Source organism: Vombatus ursinus, unplaced genomic scaffold (genome assembly GCF_900497805.2).
Source record: "Vombatus ursinus unplaced genomic scaffold, bare-nosed wombat genome assembly UNPS02014793.1, whole genome shotgun sequence".
Taxonomy (NCBI): Eukaryota; Metazoa; Chordata; class Mammalia; order Diprotodontia; family Vombatidae; genus Vombatus; species Vombatus ursinus.
Window position 1 is genome coordinate 19,685,638 of NW_020954571.1, and position 19,745 is coordinate 19,705,382.

The window sequence follows — 19,745 nt, forward strand, 5'->3', positions numbered from 1 at the left end:
ACCTTAGCTTTTACACAGAAGTATTTATTTCGGAAGACATAACTGTAAATAAACAAACTTACTCCCAAACATGTGGGAGGCATAATTTCTCTCTCCCTTCGTACCACCTCAGTCTCTTGAGTGGGAGGTAGGGAGAGGACTAGGTTCATAGCTTAACCCATAGAGCACAGTCCCAGTTCCAAGTTCAAAACCCCTCTGAGGGTCAAGTCCCGAGCACCTTGGCTTCTCTGGGCTTCTATCCCAGGCTGAATGGCAGTAAATCCTACCTGCAATCCTGGTTCCAAGGTTGTCGTGGCTCAAACTCCCAGGTCCCATGAAGATCACCTCTAGCACCAGAAACTCAGAAGGACAAACAACACAGAATAGAAACAAATACCCCTCAGATTCACTTCTTAAGTTAGGGTAAAAGAGAGTGACCAAGGGAAGGTAAATTCTTCCCCACCAGCTCAGTAGATAGAGTGCTGGGCCTAGCTGAATACAAATCCTGAATACAAATCTAGTCTTAGACACTTATTAGCTGCATGACCCTGGGCAAGTCACGTCACCTTGTCTGCCTCAGTTTCCTCATCTGTAAAATGAGCTGGAGAAGGAAATGGCAAATCACTCCGATATCTTTGTCAAGAAAACTCCAAGTGGGGTCATGAAGAGTCTGAAATAACTGACCAACAACAACATATATTTTTGGTATATATTTGCTATATACTTATGTTTCTATGTGTAAGCCCCTTGAGGGCAGCGGCTGTTTCCTTTTAGTCTTTACATCCCAAGAACCTGTGCCTGGCACATAGTAAAAGCTTGTTAAATGCATGTTGATCAATATAAACTATAAAGATAGTTGAATGAAACCCATTATATTTATAAATGTAGGCATGTGTCACAAAGCTGCAGCGACCTTCCCAGAGAAGGCAGTTTTGGTTTCAACTATAACCTTTTCCAAAGTGTTTTTTGTACTTTAGAGAAGTCTTAACTTTCTCCAGAGATTTTCTTTGGGGTACCTGAAATCTGTGACTAAAACAGCATAGTTTTTCAAATTGAGCTGAGGCTATCATGTGCCTTAACTTGACACAATTTGATTGAGTCAGACTTGTGGGTAACTGATTATCTATTAAGTGGAGGTTTGATTATCACATGCTTTGGTCTGCATTACAAGTGGTTACTTGCAAGAAGGAAATGAGCAAGTTACAAAGCAGTAGTCATACTAGAGCCTCCCAGTTGAATCTAGATACATCTTCCCCTACTTCCTACTGAAGAAAACTTGGCCCCTATGTCATGAAAAATGGATGATCAGCTAAACAATTGGATTGGAAACAAAGAAGCCTCGACCAATATAAAATACTTCACTTGGCGGCAGAATTGTTAACTAGTGAGCAGAGAGGATTCCAGCGGCTTTGTAAACCTTAAAGAAACATATAAATGTGAGCTGTTGTCACTGCTATGATGATGATGACTATGACAACGATGATGATGATGACGATGATGATGCTGACAGACACAGAACCCAGCCCAGGAGAAATGACTTTCCCAAAGTCACACAGCTGGTAAATAGCACAACCATGATTTAAACCTAGATTCAATTCTAGGACCTATTCCACTACACTACACTGAGACTTAGTGGTTAGCCAACATAAGTCAGGTTTTACATTCAAATTATTCCCCCTTGAAAGAAATAACTTTGGGTTGCTGTATGAATGGCCACGAGGTCATGTTTTTTTTTTAATACTTTCCTTCTGAATATTACATTTTTCCCATAGAGATTTAGGCACATTATTGTCCTCCCCCCACCTCACTACCCCCATATCCTCTACCTCCCTGTACCTCGTCCCCTCCCCCACAATGAATGTCTTCAAGGAAAGCTTAGCAAAAGTAACCATGTATTACATTGGTTTGATCCAGAAGCTCTGTGATGAAATTCTGACACACTTTACATAAGTTTCCCATCTAGCCTTCTGGAAATAGTTAAAACTAAAACCATGGCAGGGCAAGGTCAGCCTCCCTTTGGGGCTATACTGAGCCAGATGCATGTCTCTTGTTCTTAGAGGTTGAAGGAAGGAAGAGTAAAACCTACTGTATTATTCACCCAGTACATTTGTCTTGTCAAGGATGGTATTTCTACTGTTTCCTCCAGGTCTATAGCTGTTACCGATCATTTGGAGCACCTGTCACTTCTACCAATAGCCTCAGTGAATGTCTTAGACGATATTTATAAGGGTCAAGTTCCCTCCCCATCACCTCTTTTTTTTCCTTTTTTTTTTCTTTTTTTTAAGAAAAGAGAAGTTCCTAGAAGTTGAACTTGTAATGGCTCCAGTCACCATAGGGATCTCAAGATTTGGCCAAACCTGAGTTACTGTGTTGTGAGGTCACTTGTAGGCATCATTATTAACAGACAACTCCAGAGTTTGACTCACAGGGTTATATTTCTCTGGAGCTCTCTGACAGGCTCCCCAGAGATTGGGGAGACATAGGCACCAAGCCTAACATTTTTCTTCATGTTTTGGTCACTCAGGCACCAAGTATTAAGCACTTACTATGTGCCACTAATTCCTAGTATTTACTGGGAATACAAAAACAAGCATAAAGAACAACAATTCCTGTCTTCAAGGAGCTTACAATCTAACAGGGAAAAACAGTATATAAAAGGTAGCCAAAAAGGGTACTCAAAAACAGGGAAGGGGAGAATGGAGGTTCTGGGAGGAGACTTCCAATCAGAGGGAGAGGCTTCATGTATAGAAGGCACATCTAATGTGAGAGTTTCAGGGCTGGAATGAGCTTCCAGGAAGAAGAGATTTCTGGTAGAGAAAGTCCAGAGTACAGTCTGGAGAAGAATGATACAAAGTAAAATTAGTACAACCAGGAACAATTTACAGAATGACCACAATATGAAAAAGAAAACTACACAGAAAGATTTCAGAAGACTAATGAGACATGCCTCTTGCTTCTTGACAGCAATTTCCAAAAACCAGAAAATATGTACAGCAGTTTATATATTGCATGAGTGTAAAAATACATTCTTAATTTCTCATTTTCATAGACTATTAGATTATATTTCTTTTTTCATGCAAAATTACACATTGCTAATCTACAAAATGGCATCCAACAGAGAGATTATGAACTAGATGTGCAGAACGAGAAAAACATTTTCAAACAGTCGATGTGATGATTTGTTTTGTTTGACTATGCTCCCTTATCACCAGGGAGGACTTCTATGGATGAGGAGGGGTTCAGTGAATTAGTGGGAGATGCCAGAGATGCCAAAAAGAAACAAAAAAAGAGCATCAATAAAAAAATTTTAAAAAATTTCAGAAAAAGCCACAAATAGGTCAATTTTGTTTCTATTTGAAGTGTAATATACACTTCTTAAAAACAAACTGTACATAGCAGAAGGACATTAGACAATAAATGTAAAGTGTTTTGCAAACTTTAATTAACATGATACATAAATATTACCAATCATTATTAAACCTCTTTTTTAAGTTAATCACTTTTAAAAGGAAAGAAAAAAAGAAATTGCCATATAAGTGAAAGTCCGATATGAGATCTTTTTAGTCTATTAGTAACTTTTAGTACTAAATCCTCCTTAAAGTGGCTCCACAACTACCTTATATTGGATTCCTTTATTAGCAATAGTGATACAGCGAGACTTGAAGATCTTCCAAAAGCAATATGGAGGAATTCTCCCTATCTTCTTTCTGGGTTCCTTCAGGGCAGCAAGAAGTTCTTTCAAACTCCTCTTCTTGCAAAGGCTGTAAGTTAAGGTCACAAGATTAAAGTATTTAGAGCTGGAAGGAACTGTAGAAATCATTTTAAGTTGAGGAAACTGAGAGCCAGGGTAAAGGACTTGTCCAAGGTCATACAGGCAGATTAGTGGCAAGGTCAGGACTCACCTCCAGGTCTTCTGATTTAAAATTCAGGAATCTTTCCATTATTCTATCCTACTCCAGGTAAACTGAATTTAACTTTTGAAAGCAGTAGCAACCAAATTAAAATGGCGCAATGGAAAGCACAAAATCTTGAGTTAAGGCATCTGGGTTCAAATCCTGGCTTTACCGCTTACTACCCAAGTCATGTTGGGCAAGTCCCTTAACCTGTTGGGCCATCAGTTTCCTCATATCTAATATGAGGAGTGGTAGACTAAATGATCTCTAATTCCTGTGATCTGAATTCATCTCTTCTTACTAGCCCTGTGAATGTGGGCAAGTCATTTAAGTTCTCTGAAACTCAGTTTTCTTATATGAAAGATGGGAGACTATGATAACGACTGCCATACCTACCTACCTCACAGGGTTGCTATGAGGACCATATGAGATAACAAAAGTGAAAGGGTTTTGCAATGTGCTATAGACCTGTAAGATCTTTTTGTTATTCAGTTGTTTTTCAGTTGTGCCTGACCCTTTGTGAACTGATCTGGGGTTTTCTTGGCAAAGATCCTGGGGTGGTTTGTCATTTCCTTCTCCAGCTCATTTTACAGATAAGGAAACGGAGGCAAACAAGGTTCAGTGACTTGCCCAATGTCACACAGCTAGTAGCGTCTGAGGCCAGATTTGAACTCAGGAAGATGATTCTTCCTGTCTCCAGGCCTGGCACTGTGCCACCTAGCTGCCCCTACCATGTTTTTTATTGCGGCTGCCCATGTTCCCAGAAAATGGTGCCTCTCTATCTTTTTTGGATGAGCACAGAAAGAAGACTTGCCCTTCTAAAAAATCCTATAGGCTCAGTGGGGCTGTCCAAAAAATGATATTTATGTCACCATTGCCTCCTTGGCCTGGATCCTCTCACCCACTAATAATAGCCCTATGACCCTAAATGGGGTATGCTTTCCAGAGCATGATTTCTCCTCCCTGGAAATCTGAGAATCCAGACATGGCTCTGAATGGCTCTGGACATTTTGGAAAACAGTAATTCAACAGACCACATCTAAATTGCAACAAGCTCAAATCCTCGAGCCCCCAGCAGCATATTCAAGCACAGAATAAATTACCCACTTGGAAGTCCCATAGATGGACTCTTAAGTGTCAGGTCAAACAGGAGCTACCTGAAGACTATGCATAAGGCCCCTTCCGCCCTCAAATTAAAACCCTAATAGATGAAAACTATCCGGATACACTAGTAATAAATGAAAGGCTGACTCAACGTCTGCCTTGGTCATTAATGAACCTTTCCCACACTCCCTAATCATCTTGATTGCCTGATCGAATGAAGCATATGACACAGGACATTGCCCCGAATCTAAATAACCCTTCAACCACTATCTATCTTGGGAGGCTAAGTGGCGAATCAGTGCTGGCACCTTATCAGATGGGAACTTTTTAATTGGGGTTGCCAGTGTCCCTAGACAATTCTTCTTCTGTATTATTGTCTAGTATCTCCCCCAGCATCTCTCTCAACTGCAGTCACAAATAACTTGGCAGAATGCCTCCTAGGCTAGATGCACTGGCTGAAATTTGGAAAGGGAAAGCTAGAGATTTTGTCTTTTTCTTTCCTGTAAAAAATGTAGTTTTTCATCTTTTGGTCTCTCTGTCACTGGTTTCACAGCATTTGCCTAGATGAAAACTGAAGAATAATGACTTGTCTAGATGTCTTTCTTGGTTTGAGATGCCTTTTTTTCTTATTTTTGACTAAGGTCCACATATTTTTATCATTCATGATTCTGGAAAGATTTCCCAATGACATTTCTTTGTTTATTTCTTAAGGGAAGCACCTGGGGAATGTCCCAGACTCACTTGACTAACCTCCTAGTGACCTCTGGATACCAGACATGGGAAAGGAACCATGGCCAAGAAATTATTTGCAAACTAGTGACCCAATCTCACTAACACTGTTTTCTCATTTGTCAAAAGTATAGTAATGGCTACTGAATAATCCAATCTAGTCAAAGGGTCAAATAGTTATCACAATTTTAACCCTCCTTTTGGTTGCTCTCATAGGAGGCACAGACTTGGAAATCTTGGGGGAAGGGACTACCTGTCTGCCAGGTATAACAAACATCCTCAAATGGGAGTGGAAGGGTATAAAGAGGATTCCATTATTATGCCAAGAATGGTCAGTAGATAGGAACTGAAGCAGATAGGATTGAGAAGAGACTACAGTAGATAGGGCCTGGAGCAGATGGGATTGAGGATAGACTAGATTCATTTTATTTAACCCCAAAGGACAGAACCAGGGACAAAGGATGATGAAGTTACAGAGAGGAAAATTTAGGCTTCATAAAAAAAAAATCTTCTTTAGACATAGAACCTAACCAAAGTGGAATGGGCATCCTCAGGACACAGTGAGTTCCCCTTAGGGGTATGAAGGAGCCAGTTGAAACTGGTTCTCAAATTGATTGCTACGTTTTCAATGTGAGCATTTACTCCTCATAAATTAGCAAACTACAATTCATGGCTTGATTTATTTCTTGATAATCATCTAGGACCTTAAGAAAATGATGAAGAAATGTTAATAATGCATGATTAGCTTAAAAGTATATTGTGCACACTTCCCTTCCTCCCACCCCCCAGGAAGCCCATTATTAAACATTTTACCAGCATACTCTTGGTCCAATGGAGGCCTTTAAGCATAGTTTTGATGACCACTTGTGGGATATGTTGTGAAAAGAATTCTTGGTCAGGTATGGGTTGGGCTTGATGGCCACTAGAATTCTTTCCATCTTTGAGATTCAATAATACTAGATGACAATTTTTTTCAATTCTCTTTTTTTTTTAAAATTCAGTGTCTCATAATAATGGATAGAGAGTTAGTCTTGAAGTCAGGAAAACCTGGATTCAAATTCCACCTCTGGCACAACCTGATAGAGTGACCCTTGGCAAGACACTTTAACCTCTCAATCCTCTAAGCAACTCCCTAAGACTCTAAGTTACAGAGAAGACCTTGATCTGCTGTTAGAGGGATTTTTCTCACTAAGAAGTGCCATATTCAAATGAAAGCACAGGTGTAATCCCTATTCCTAGCTCAATCATTTTTATAAAGAACCTAATAATCTTCAACACACAAACATTTCAATGTACAAAGAATAGGAAGAAGAATGTATAGGAAACCATGGACTTCTACTCCATATAGTTTATTTTTTAAAAGTGTATATGAAATTTTCAACAGTAACAAAATTGTTGCTGTTTCTTGTGTCCCTTCTGAACTGCTATATTTTTCTTGTGTGTATATACATTTATGTATATGTTCACACACATATGTATACACATACATATATGTGTGTATATATGTATAAGTATATACATACATATATATATTTCAATGTCATGGTCTATATGTCACATTAGTAGGCAATATTCTTGGCCCTTCTATGACTCTGATGACTGCTGCTAAGGGAGAGCTTTGTTAGAACTGTTTCCATTCTTGGAAAAGATGGCAAGCAAGAGGGGAGAAAGGAAAGAATGAGTCCCTTCTGTTTCATCCGAGGAGCTGAAAAATCTCATGTTCTCAGGAATCTGCAGTAGGAGTTTGGACAGGAAATTGTCATGGCTCTGCTTCAAGCCATTTGCCCTAAAGTCTGCTACTGCTGCTGCTGCTCCTTCATTAAAACACCGTGGGAAGCCCCCAATATGGCCAGATTTAATTTTCAACTTTTGTAATTCATTTACAATTTGATCAAGGAGTTAATTTATGACAAGGGCAAGGGGCTCCTTGCTCATGAGTTTGGTGGGCAAATGCATTAGAACTCCATCTATGTTTAAAACAGCTCATTATAATTGAGTGCAAAAAGGTGGTTTTTTTCATCAGGGTTTGGGAGTCTAAGGTGAGTGGAGATAGCTCCAGGCTCAGCTAATTTTAGCAGCCAAGAATGCACATGCCTAGCTACTCAGTTGCAGAGCATTAGAGGAGAGCAAATTCTGATCAAATACCATCTATCAAAAACTTGTCAACGTGATCAGGAAGTCTTTTATGCCCGTCCCACTCCTAGGATATCCGGAGTTTTTCCTGTGCCATGGGGATGTTGGGGATGCACATTCCGGTAGAGGGAGTGAGAATGAAATCTGGGAAGTGACACATATTATTTTCTGGAAGAAATATAATTTTTAAGAGCCAATCTGAGTTTTACACAGAGGAGGCTAGATGGTGCCAAAGACTTTTAAAACCTCTGTATGAGACCCAAGATTTCACCTAAGGTGTGTGTGTGTGTGTGCGCGAGCTTGCACATGCTTGTGTGCACGTGTGTATAGGTTGGTGAGTTTAATGAAGCACCTTTTAAAATCAGTGCTGTGGCAACTGGGTGTTGACCCTGTCCCTCTAATGTGGGCCCTGGACATATCAGAGTCATTAGATTTCATTTAACTTAACGATGGTTTTTATAGTTGTGTATGTTCTTACTCCTCCTGGACTTGGCTTGCCCTTTCCCCTTAGGACCTCAGAGTAATGGGTACATTAAATAAATCTATTATGTGAATCAATGAACCATTCTTGGGCATCTGTATATCCTCTCGGGAGAAAGCCAGGACCCTAGAAGTTTGACCTCTGGGTTCTAAGGACAATTGGGGATTTTTCTTTCTATAATAAACATAAACCAGCAGGAAACCAATAGTAGCCCTGGTGTTCTTATGATGATGTGGGTCTCAACCATGTTACTGCTCTATGTTCTACTGTGGCATGGTGGAAAGGGGGCTGACTTCAAAATCAAAGAAACTGGGTTTGAATCCTGGCTCCACCCCTTTCTACCTATCTGACTCTGACCTTGGCCTTTCTGAGTCTGTTTCCTTATTTGTAAAATGAGGGTATTGGGCTAGATGGTCATTAAGGTCTTTCCAGCTCTTCGTCTCTCATCTTCTGATTATGTGATAGAATCAGACGGGGGTGGGGTGGGGGGATGGGGAGACAAAGGTGAGAGGAATTGTCAGGATGGGGACAGAGAAGACCTGGGATCTCAGGGGAGGGTATGTAACCAGGGGTCCAGTATGAACTGGCACACATAACAGTTTATGTTTTTTTCCCTGACTCATTTGTATAGACCCTGGTTGGGAACACTGATCACATATGGTGTTGGCTAGCCCATCACAGAGAAGGAAGAATAGATCTATTGTGGCATCAGCAAGGACAACACTGCTACCAACATTGCGGCCTTGGTGTAGCTCTCCTTCTGACTTTGAACTTGAACACGGCACCCCCTTGCCATAGCTGTACCATGTCACTTTCTTGTGACTGCATCCTCTCTTGCTCCCCAATCCAAAGTCCCTAGTACTGCAATACTAGAGGGATCAGTATATCAAGGAACATCACACAATATATTGCTTGGTGGCCAACATATTCAGCTGATGCATTCCCATGGATCTTATTGACCATATGAGTTTTAGAATTGAGAAGACAAGAGGTGGATGAAGGTTAAGACATCCACCTCTAGGAAATCAAATGATTCATTCACTGCCTACAGAACAAGTTACAAATTCCTCTTTAGTTTGCAGAAGCATAGGCTTTTTGCAATAAGCCTCCAAACAAACTTCACCACTTTGTTTCACATTATTCACCTTATATGCTCTGTGTGGTACCCAAAATGTACCCCCTTGATATTCTCTAATTTCATGGTGCCTTTTCCTGTCTCCCCTTCATTTACACATGCCAGTTCTTATCTCTAGAACCAGCTTCCACCCCAAACCTATTCATTCTTCACAAGTCCAGCTTCAGATTCCAGCTGTGAAAATTTCCCTGATATATTCCCAACTAGGAGTGATTGCTCTTTCCCCAAAGATCTCATCCCTCTTTTTCTAAAACTAGTCCAATATACTTCTTGGTCAGTTTGTTTTTTGAAGTTTCCTTCTCTCCCTTGGGTTAGAAGTGCAGAGGCCACTCATAGGCTAAACTCGATGCTAATTTTTAAATTTTGTGGAAGTTTCAATTGGCTCCATTTCTGACTTGGGCCTTGCATTAGACAGCTTGATGTCCCCAGCTCTACCTTTCCCTAGGGTAAACTATATTACTATTTTGAGCAGTAGCTCAAAAGCAAAATGAGATGCACAAATTGAGAGACATCTCCAGTCCAAACGTTCATGTGGACTACTCATGTCCAACCTGTGTTGGAGTATCCCAAGCTCATAGTCAGACACACTGTACCTTGACCCTGACATAGCAATGTCATTTTGGTCCTCTTTGAGCACAAAGGACAGCAATCAACCAGATTGGTACCAAACTTAGTGTGGATATCCAACTCAAAGTTGTATGTCACCATACCCTGCAGCAATTCCCTGGCCCCAGGCTCCCCAGTAGCAGGGATTTTAGGAGTATACCATCATGTCCTGCCACTTATTAGGGCTTAGCTTTTATTAGAGTGTCACAGAGAGCATCCTTCAAGGAGGGAAGATTTGGGCTTAAATCCTATGCTACAAGACTGTGGATAAGTCAGTGAGACCTCTCAGTTCCTCAAGGCAATTCCAGGCTAAGACTCTCAGTTACAGATGAATTGTTCCGCTCTATAGGTGAAGGGAGTTTCTACACTGGGTGTTCCTCACAATGATGAAAGGAAAAACAGAGGACATGGACAAGAGCCCAGGATAGACAAGCATGGGACAGTCACAATCTCCATTATCGGAGGAAACTCCTAAATCAATGAGATCACAGATCCAATTTGATTGTATGCTTTGCAAACACTTAAATACATACGTGATGTCTGACCTGATAGAATGTAAGCCCCTTACATAGGAAGCTGGGGGCACATAGATAGAACCCTGAGTCTGGAGTCAGGAAGACCTGAGTTCAAATCCAGCCTCAGATACTTGCTAGCTATGTGACCTCAGGCAAGTCATTTAATCTCTGTTTGCCTCAGTTTTCTCAACTGTAAAATGGGGATAATAATAGCACCTACCTTGCCAAGTTGTTGTGAGGATCATATGAGATGATATTTGTACAGCACTTAGCACAGTGTGTGGCACATAGTAGGTACTATATAAATGGTAATTCTCTTCCCTTCCCCCTTGATGGCAGGGACTGTTTCATTTCCATAATCCCAAATACCTACTACTTAACCTGGCACAATAAATGTTTATTGATTGGTTGCTGAACTGCTAACAATATAAGTAGCTAGGAGAATGAGCTCCTTGGCCATCTTCATTGCTCTTTTTATGTACACTTGGTTTGTGCCTTCCAATCTGATATAAGAAATATTTACTAAATGTTCACTTTATTTTTTTAATTTTTTTATTAATTTATTTTGAATTATCAACAATCACTTCCATAAGATTTTGAGTTTTAAATTTTTCTCCCCCTCCTTCCCCACCTCCCTCCCCTAGATGGTGCACAATCTGATATAGGCTATACATATACATTCCTATTAAACATATTTTCACATTAGTGATGTAAGTAAGAATTATAACCAATAGGAGGAACCACCAGAAAGAGGAAACAAAACACAACAGAAGAAAAAAAAATAGCAAATAAATGCCTCGATCTGCATTCAAACTGCATAGTTATTTTTTCTTTGTAGATAGCATTTTCTATCATGAGGCCTTTGAAGATGTCTTAGATCCTTGTACTCCTGAGAAGGGTTAAGTTTATCGATATTAGTCATCGCACAACGTGGCTGTTATTGTGTACAACGTTCTCTTGGTTCTGCTCCCTTCACTCAGCATCAGACCATACAAGTCTTTCCAGGTTTTTCTGAAGTCTGCCTGTTCATCATTTCTTATAGCACAATAGTATTCCATTACATTCATATACCACAACTTGTTCAGCCATTCCCCAATTGATAGGCATCCTCTCAATTTCCAATTCTTTGCCACCAACAAAAAGAGCTGCTATAAATATTTTTGTACATGTGGGTCCTTTTCCCATTTGTATGATCTCTCTGGGATATAGTCCTAGAAGTACTATGGCTGGGTCAAAGAGTATGCACATTTTTATAACCCTTTGGGCATAGTTCCAAATTGCTCTGCGAAATAGTTGGATCATTTCACAACTCCACCAACAATTATATACTCAATTTAGGGGAACCGCATCTCACTCAGCATATGGCTAGGAAGGTTTAGGTTTTCAAAATGTTTTACACACCTTATTTGATTTTCAAAAGTGACTTGTGAGGTAGGTGCTATAATTATTTTCATTTTACAGATGAGGAAACTGTAGCTCACAGTAGCTTGCCCAAAACTATCCAGTTAGTAAGTGTTGAGTCAAAATGAGAAGCCAAGTTTTCCTGGCTTCAAGTCCAGTCTCCACTCTATCCAGAGTGATTCCTCCCTTCTTGGATACATTTCGTGCTTTAGAAGTAGTTAGGGTGGAGAAGAGAGGACCAGAAGAGGGAGGAGGAGCAGAATGGAGAGGAGAGAGAGGGAGCAGGAACTTTGAAGCTTGGGAACTGTTCAAATGACACGATATTTTGGCATAACCTGGCCTTACTTCTCCGGGAATTCAAGTTCTTTTTGTGAGTCTTGTAGGTCTTGGACCCCCTTTTCTTTCCCTGGGATCCCAGGCAGATTTCCTGTCTGCCCTTCTCCCACCATAACCACCTCCAATTCTCAGCTGCTTTCTCCCATGGTAATAGGATAGTATTGAGTCTTACTTAGGTTCCTCCTTCCCTACACCTTTACATGTCCATTCTTTTTCTCTGTGCTATAAAATGGATAGTCTTATGTACTTACAATAAGCAAACAGAGAAGCTGAAATTTGTATTTTACATTAAAAGGATTTTTTTGAAGTGTCAAGAAAATGGTTTTCATTTTTAGTGTATATCAACAAAATGAATTAGGGCAAAATTGAAATTTAAGCAGTAACAAACAAAATTAATGCAGTTTTCAAACCAGTATGAAAGGGGGTGGAAATGATGGGAGCTTACAACTACTTTTAGGTTCCCCCAAAGGGATTTGAGTTGGCAGGCTAAGCCCAGTTTACCCTGAGAAGAGGAAGGAGATGAACAGAAGCTTTGGTTGTTGGGAGATTTCTCACTCAAAAATGTTCAGGAGCTGGAATTCATTGGCTACAAAAGAAGCATAAAGTCAATCTGTTGGGCAATTTCCAACTTAAGATGTTTTCCAGGAAATTCTGTTTTCTTCTCTCTAAATTAAGAGGCATCACTGCTTTGAGTTTGGTGTTGTTTTTGGCATTGACAATGTTTTACAAATTGACCATTTAAAATCAAAATCGGTGTTCCTGCCCTCTGAAGCAGATTTCAGGAAATTTTATGAAATGGGGATATTTGAAATCTGAGAGTAAAAATTTTATATTGGGTCACATTGATCTTCAGGTGATGGGTAAAGTCTTATCATCATCTAATCAACTGGAGTGTTTATGTGAGGAGCTGTCCAACAACACCTATATCAGGAGGTTCCTGATAGGCTGAAGTTGGGGGTACTAATCTTAGACTCCTCAAATCCCAGGAATCAGAAGCTAGATGGAGCCAACCCAGGGCAAAAAAGCTGGGAATGGAGGGCAGAGAAGAGGAAGAATCACATGGATTCTTAGAGCAGGAATTCCACATGGAACATTGGGATACTATCTGAGGACACCTAGCTTAGATCTAGGATGGATTCAACAAGCTGTAGCCCTGCTAAAGTATGGATTAGGTAACTTTTCTGCACTAAGATTATTTGTATTCATTTGCATTAATTATAGAATAACTTTTGCTCTTAAATACACTTATCCAAAGCATTCACACTTGTGAATATGGACTAGGGGAGGGAGAAAAGGAAGTGGCAAAGTGGATAGAGTGATGAATTTGAAGTCAGGAAGATCTGTATTAAAATCTGGCCTTAGACACTGGCTACATGACCCTGGGCAAGTCATATAACCTCTGTTTGCCTTAATTTCTTTATCCCTGAAATGGGGATTGTGATAGCATTAGTGTTCAAGGATTGTTGTGAGCATAAAATGAGATATTTGTAAAACTCCTTGAAAATATTCAGGTGCTATATAAATGCTCTCCATCACCACCGCCACAACCACCACCACCACCATCATCATTCTTATAAAATCATTTATCTTAGAGATGGAAGGGACCTCAGAGGCCACTTGGTCAACCCCACCCCTCTCATTTTACAGATGAAGAATCTGAGGCCCAAGGAAGTTAAGTTACTTGCCCAAGGTCGTATGAGTAGTAACCATAAGAGGAAGGATTTAAATGCAGGTCTTCTGGCTACAGAGTCAGTGCTCTTTCCACTGAACCACACTACCTCCTCTATATAATTGTGGCTAATGTTCAACTCATTTGTGTCCTTCAATTCTCAGCCGGTTAGTTAATTATGCCAGTTTTAAAATTTCCGTTCTGAACCTAAGAACTGATTTGAATACTCAGCACATGAGAAGAAAGTTTTTAATACCCCTGTACTTTCTGCTTTCTTCTTATAGAGGATGAAAAAATATGGATGGGTCAAGATCTGCAGAGTATAAACCCACGCCTATGACATCATAGATCCATTGAAGAATGAAAACGTGGGTAGTAGTTCAACCTTAGAAATAAGAGAGTAAAGCTAAAGATACCACTGATCAATTCACTAGTTCAATCTACCCATACATTAATTTTCTTTCAAAAATGTTATATCAGGGACAGTTAGGTGGCGCAGTAGATAGAGCACCGGCCCTGGAGTCAGGAGGACCTGAGTTCAATCAGGCCTCATACACTTAACACTCACTAGCTGTATGATTCTGGACAAGTCACTTAACCCCAATTGCCTCACCAAAAAAAAAAAAAAAGTTTATATCTTTTCTTTTTATATCACCTTAATTTTCAAATGTATCCCTGTTCCCTCCCCTACTCTTGTAATAAAGAATATAAATAAAAAAGAGGGGAAAAGCAAGATTTCACACCCGTCATCTTCACCACTACAAACAGAGGGGGCACATTTTCTTATCTTTTCTTCACAAGCAAACTTGGTATTATAATTATACCATGTTCAGGTTTAGTGGGGTTTTTTATGTGGTTTTGTTCTTTTCATTTATATTATTTTATTTGTGTATTATTTTTCTGGTTCTGCTTACTTTCTCCAAGTTTATGTCTTCCCATGCGTCTCTGAATTCTTCATATTGTAACACCCCTTCCAGCATTACTTCCCCAACTCCTACTAATACTGGCAGTTTGGGTCCCCAGATGGTGGGTTTTAGGTATAACTGTGAGGGGTTGGGGGGATTCTATTATTATCAATCACAACCCCCTATCCAGTGTAGTCTCCATGGATTGTCAATTAGCTAGACACAGTTAATTAGCTTTTAGAAAAGAGTATTTACAAAAATGGTATAACAAGGACAGTATTTATAAAATATGTCCAAATTGGGGGCACATTCTCCCCTTTCACAACCAGGTCCCTTGGGAGAGTGGGCTCCAACCTCGAGGGTACGTGTGACCAAGGAGTAGCTCACAGTTCCTGATTCCCAGATGTCTTTTTCTCCTTTCATGGAGACCTTGTGAAATCTCCCTTAGGCATAGTTTTCTCCTGAGTTCTAAGACTCATTATTCCTATTGTAGAGTCCTGAGATTTTATACATATGTACATGTATGGATATAGATATAGATATAGATATATAGTTTTTCCTCAGTGCATCTAGTTTGTCCTTGGCATGTCTTTCAGCTCCTGATGCAGATGTTGTCATCACACACTGCTGCTCTGGGGACATTGCTCCTGTTGTTAGTGAAAGGCCAAATCTTCTAACCTTCTGAATTTCACAAGATTGTCACCTGGTCAATGGGGGAAGATGGGGGGAGAGAAACTCAATATTCCCCTTTCCCAATGGCACTCCCCTCAACCACCACTGGACTCATTACTGCTGAAAAGCACAGGAAGCCGGTACATGCTGGAATGCCCCTACTGGAATGCTTCTGATGGAATACCCCTGCTGGGATTGCTCAACTCTGAACTGGCCCTCTATAATATACACGGACATCTAATTCCCTCAGCCAATCCCAATATACTGACTTGTGGTGTCGTCTGATTCTGTCCAATAATCAAAGTACTTCACTCCTCCCAGATTGGTTAAGGACTTGTTTTGATCTAGTTTACACCTTTGATTGATGAATTGATTAACTCCATCTAGAAATCAAGGCCTTCTGTGTTTGATTGGGGTGAGGAGACAGATAGGGTAGATGAATTGATTTAAACTAGAAGTTGGAGCCATTTATGTCCAAATTATTCTGGTATGGCTTTCCATCCCTACCTTTACAGTATTTATTGCTTCATATAGTGCAGAAATCTTCCATCCTATTCATATACCATGTTTTGTTTAGCTATTTCCCTATTGATGATCATTAATTGAGAAAAGAATTGTCATTAAAGGCAGAGTCTACTCATCAGGGGATCATTGAAGAACATTGTCTAGTTAATAGAGTTTAGTTGTAACAAATAGACACATGCAGACACACACACATACATATATACTCACACATCCCCTAAAAACATTTCCTCTCCCCACCCCACCATATGCTTCCATATGTTTATGGAAACAATAATGGCAGTAATGCATCCAAAGTTGTATGATACCCACACTAGGGATTATGTTTTTAATTTTAATTAAAACTCTTACTTGACCTCAGCCTGATTTCTTTAAGGCTCTTGACCTTGGAACCTGCACTTATTTTCATGACTACGTTACTAGACATTATTATGGCGTAGCTGAATACAATGGGCAATGATATATTATTATTGTTATTAATTTTGCAATTTATGATCAAAAGACCAAGACTTAAGAGTTGTTGCTCGGTATAACTTTCTAGAATTGGAGGCATGACTCCCTAAATTTGAGTCCTTGCCTCCTTGATGAACACACATGGAATTGATTTGATGGAAAAGCTGACTAATGAGAGAAAGGGTGCCCCCTTATACATGTAAATAGATCACTCCTACCTCAGTAGTGATTTGTACTAGAAAGACCAGTTCCATTGACTATGCAACATTTCAATACTTGGGGCACACAACTTATCAGAAGTCAAGTATTGTATACTGTGACCAATTCACTGTGAGATATGAGTGTGTGTGCACGCATGTGCTCCTCTGTGTGTGTGCATGTGTGTATGTATGTATGTAGACAGAAGTGGAAACCTAAAGGAAAACTTTTTAAACATTTTTTATTGATATCTATTTTTTTAGTTTATCTTCATTTCCAAATACATCCTTCTCATTTCCTTTATCCACTTAAAACAAAGAATAAACAAAGAAGAGGGGAAAACATTCTATACATCTAGCAAGCATACCCATTGACTCTGATGTATGTGATTTTCTACACCCATAGTCTCTAACGAAGATAGATGAGGTACCTTTTCTGATCACTTCTTTAGAGCCTAGCTTGGTCACTATAAACAGACAGTATTTAGTTTGCTTCTTTCACTTGCATTGTTATAGTCATTGTATATACTGTTTTTCTGGTTCTGCTTGCTTACTTCACTTTGAATCAGTTGGAAGAAGTCTTAGGCTAAGTCTTAGGTCAGAGGAAAAATGGGTATGTGTTGGGTGCAAAGATGAAGAAGATGATGAAGGGGAAGGAGGAGGAGGAGGAAGTCTTTATATAGTGCTTAAAAGTTTTCAAAGCTCTCTCCATTTCACAGATTTCTCCATTTCACAAATGAGGAAACCAAAGCCCAGCTAGGTTTAAATGACACTTGCTTATGGTCACAAAGCTGACTAATGCAAGAGGCAGGATGTGAACACAAGTCTTCACTCCCTCCATTCTATCCATTGCACTAGGCTGAATGGGTACATGGCAGTATTTCTTTACTTTACCCAGTTGAGGGAACAGGAAAGACACTTGGCTTCTAAAGCCTAAACTGAGGCAAACAAGCTACTCAATAGAAGAAAATTGTTATTTGGAAATATGATGGTCCAGCTTGTCAGTGCATTCACTAAAAAGGCTTTGTATTGGCTTTTCGATGCACATTATGTACATCATTTACATCAAAGTATTAGGATCATAGCTTTAGATCTAGAAAGACTTCAGTGATTTTCTAGGGCAACCCCTGTATTTTATAGATGAGAAACTTGAGGCCCAGAGAAGTTAAGGGACTTCGCCAAAGTCACACAGATATTTAATAGCAGAGCAAGGGGAATCGAGACCTGATTCAATGACACCAAATTCAGCACTTTCTACTGTGCCTTGCTACCTCCCACATATGACCATACTGTTCCTTGAGTGAATAGCTGTATCTTAAACACAGATCCTTTTACTGTGAGTCAGGTATCTGAACAAGGTGTGTGTGTGTGTGTGTGTGTGTGTGTGTGTGTGTGTGTGTGTGTGCTGGGAGGGCTGGACGGTGAACAAGGGGTATGGAGAAAGGGGAGGGACAGTTGGAGGGAAAAGAGATTTTCTCATTGAACTTTAAAAAAAATTCAATTGAATTACTGAACAGGAATTTGCTGTTTCAATAAACACATGAAAAATGAATTGCTATTTTTAGAAGGATTTGATTCCATGAAAAACATTTCAATTAAAATACACTAAAGCAATGCTCCCCCATCACAATTGTAGTCTCCATTCCGCTTTATAAAAATCACAGGCTTTTGGCAAACTCCACACTAGAAATTCCACAATACCTGAAAGGGCACTCAATATTCAAGTCATTTATCAGAGTGGCAGATTAAAATTATATAACAGGAAGCTTTCTATTCATATGTAATAGAACTGAATCACCAGCTCTTTATTGATAATTCATTATATGTTACTGCTCGCTCTCATGGACCACGGCTCCGAAATGCTTTTTACTATAATGATTTTATACCATTCCACTGTAATGGCCTCCTGACAGTGTCAATCAGCATTTCTTGCGTGCACAATAATATTATCCTGCAATCTGTCTTGGGAGAATGCTTAAAAGCTTTCTCTCATTTTCTCCATTTAACTCATGTATTATCGGAGTTTTTACATTAAATGGCCATCCTTAATATCCCATGACATGTCACCTATTTTCGAGAGAGGACACTGATACAGTACTTACCCAATTCCAGAATCTATCGTAATCACGTTGTATTTGCCCACTCCAGCCAAGAGCAGGTAGTTCAGTGCAGCATCATTTAATCTGGAGAAGTAACTTAGAAAAAAGCACAAAAACAATTTAAACTACAGTTGGCTAAATGCGAACGGGGCTGATGCAATTTGTTTTGTAAAAGGGAATTAGCAGCTAGCAAAGTCAGGTTTTCAGATGAAGGTCAAGAAATTCACAGATTTATTGCCCAAAACCAAACTACCACAATAAACTATAAAGCATATTTAGAGCCATCTATTCAAATTCTGGAGAAACACAACAGTTTTAAGATTGATAGGGAAGAAAGAATGTTATGGCCTTAAACCTTCCCTATTAAAAAAAAAAGGGGGGGAAAAGAATCCTGCCAATTGGTTGGGGAGTGGCTGAACAAATTATTGTATATGAATCTAATAGGACATAATTATGCCCTATGAAATAACAAAGATGAATAATTCAGAAAAAATTGGAAGATCTACATGAAGCAATATTCAGTGAAGAAAATTGAACCAAGAAAAGAGTGTACCCAATGACTACAATAATACAAATTGTAATTGCATGAAAAAGCTGTAGAATCCTGACAAATTTAAAGAACAATCTCAGCTCTGGAGAGCTGATATGGAAACATTCTTCTCACATTAGATAATGGGAGACTACAAATGTGCAGTGGGGTATTCACTGACAGGTGCAGTTGCCACATGAGTTGGCTTTGCTTGAATATCTTTCTTACAAGGAAGGGGTCCAAAGAGGGGAAAAGAAATAAGAGATCATGGGGCAAAAACAAAAGGTAACAATGATGCAATGAAATAAACACTGAATTTGCAATAAGGCAATCTGAATTCAAATCTTGGCTCTGGCACTTATTATCTTGTCCAAGTGTCCTTGGGCA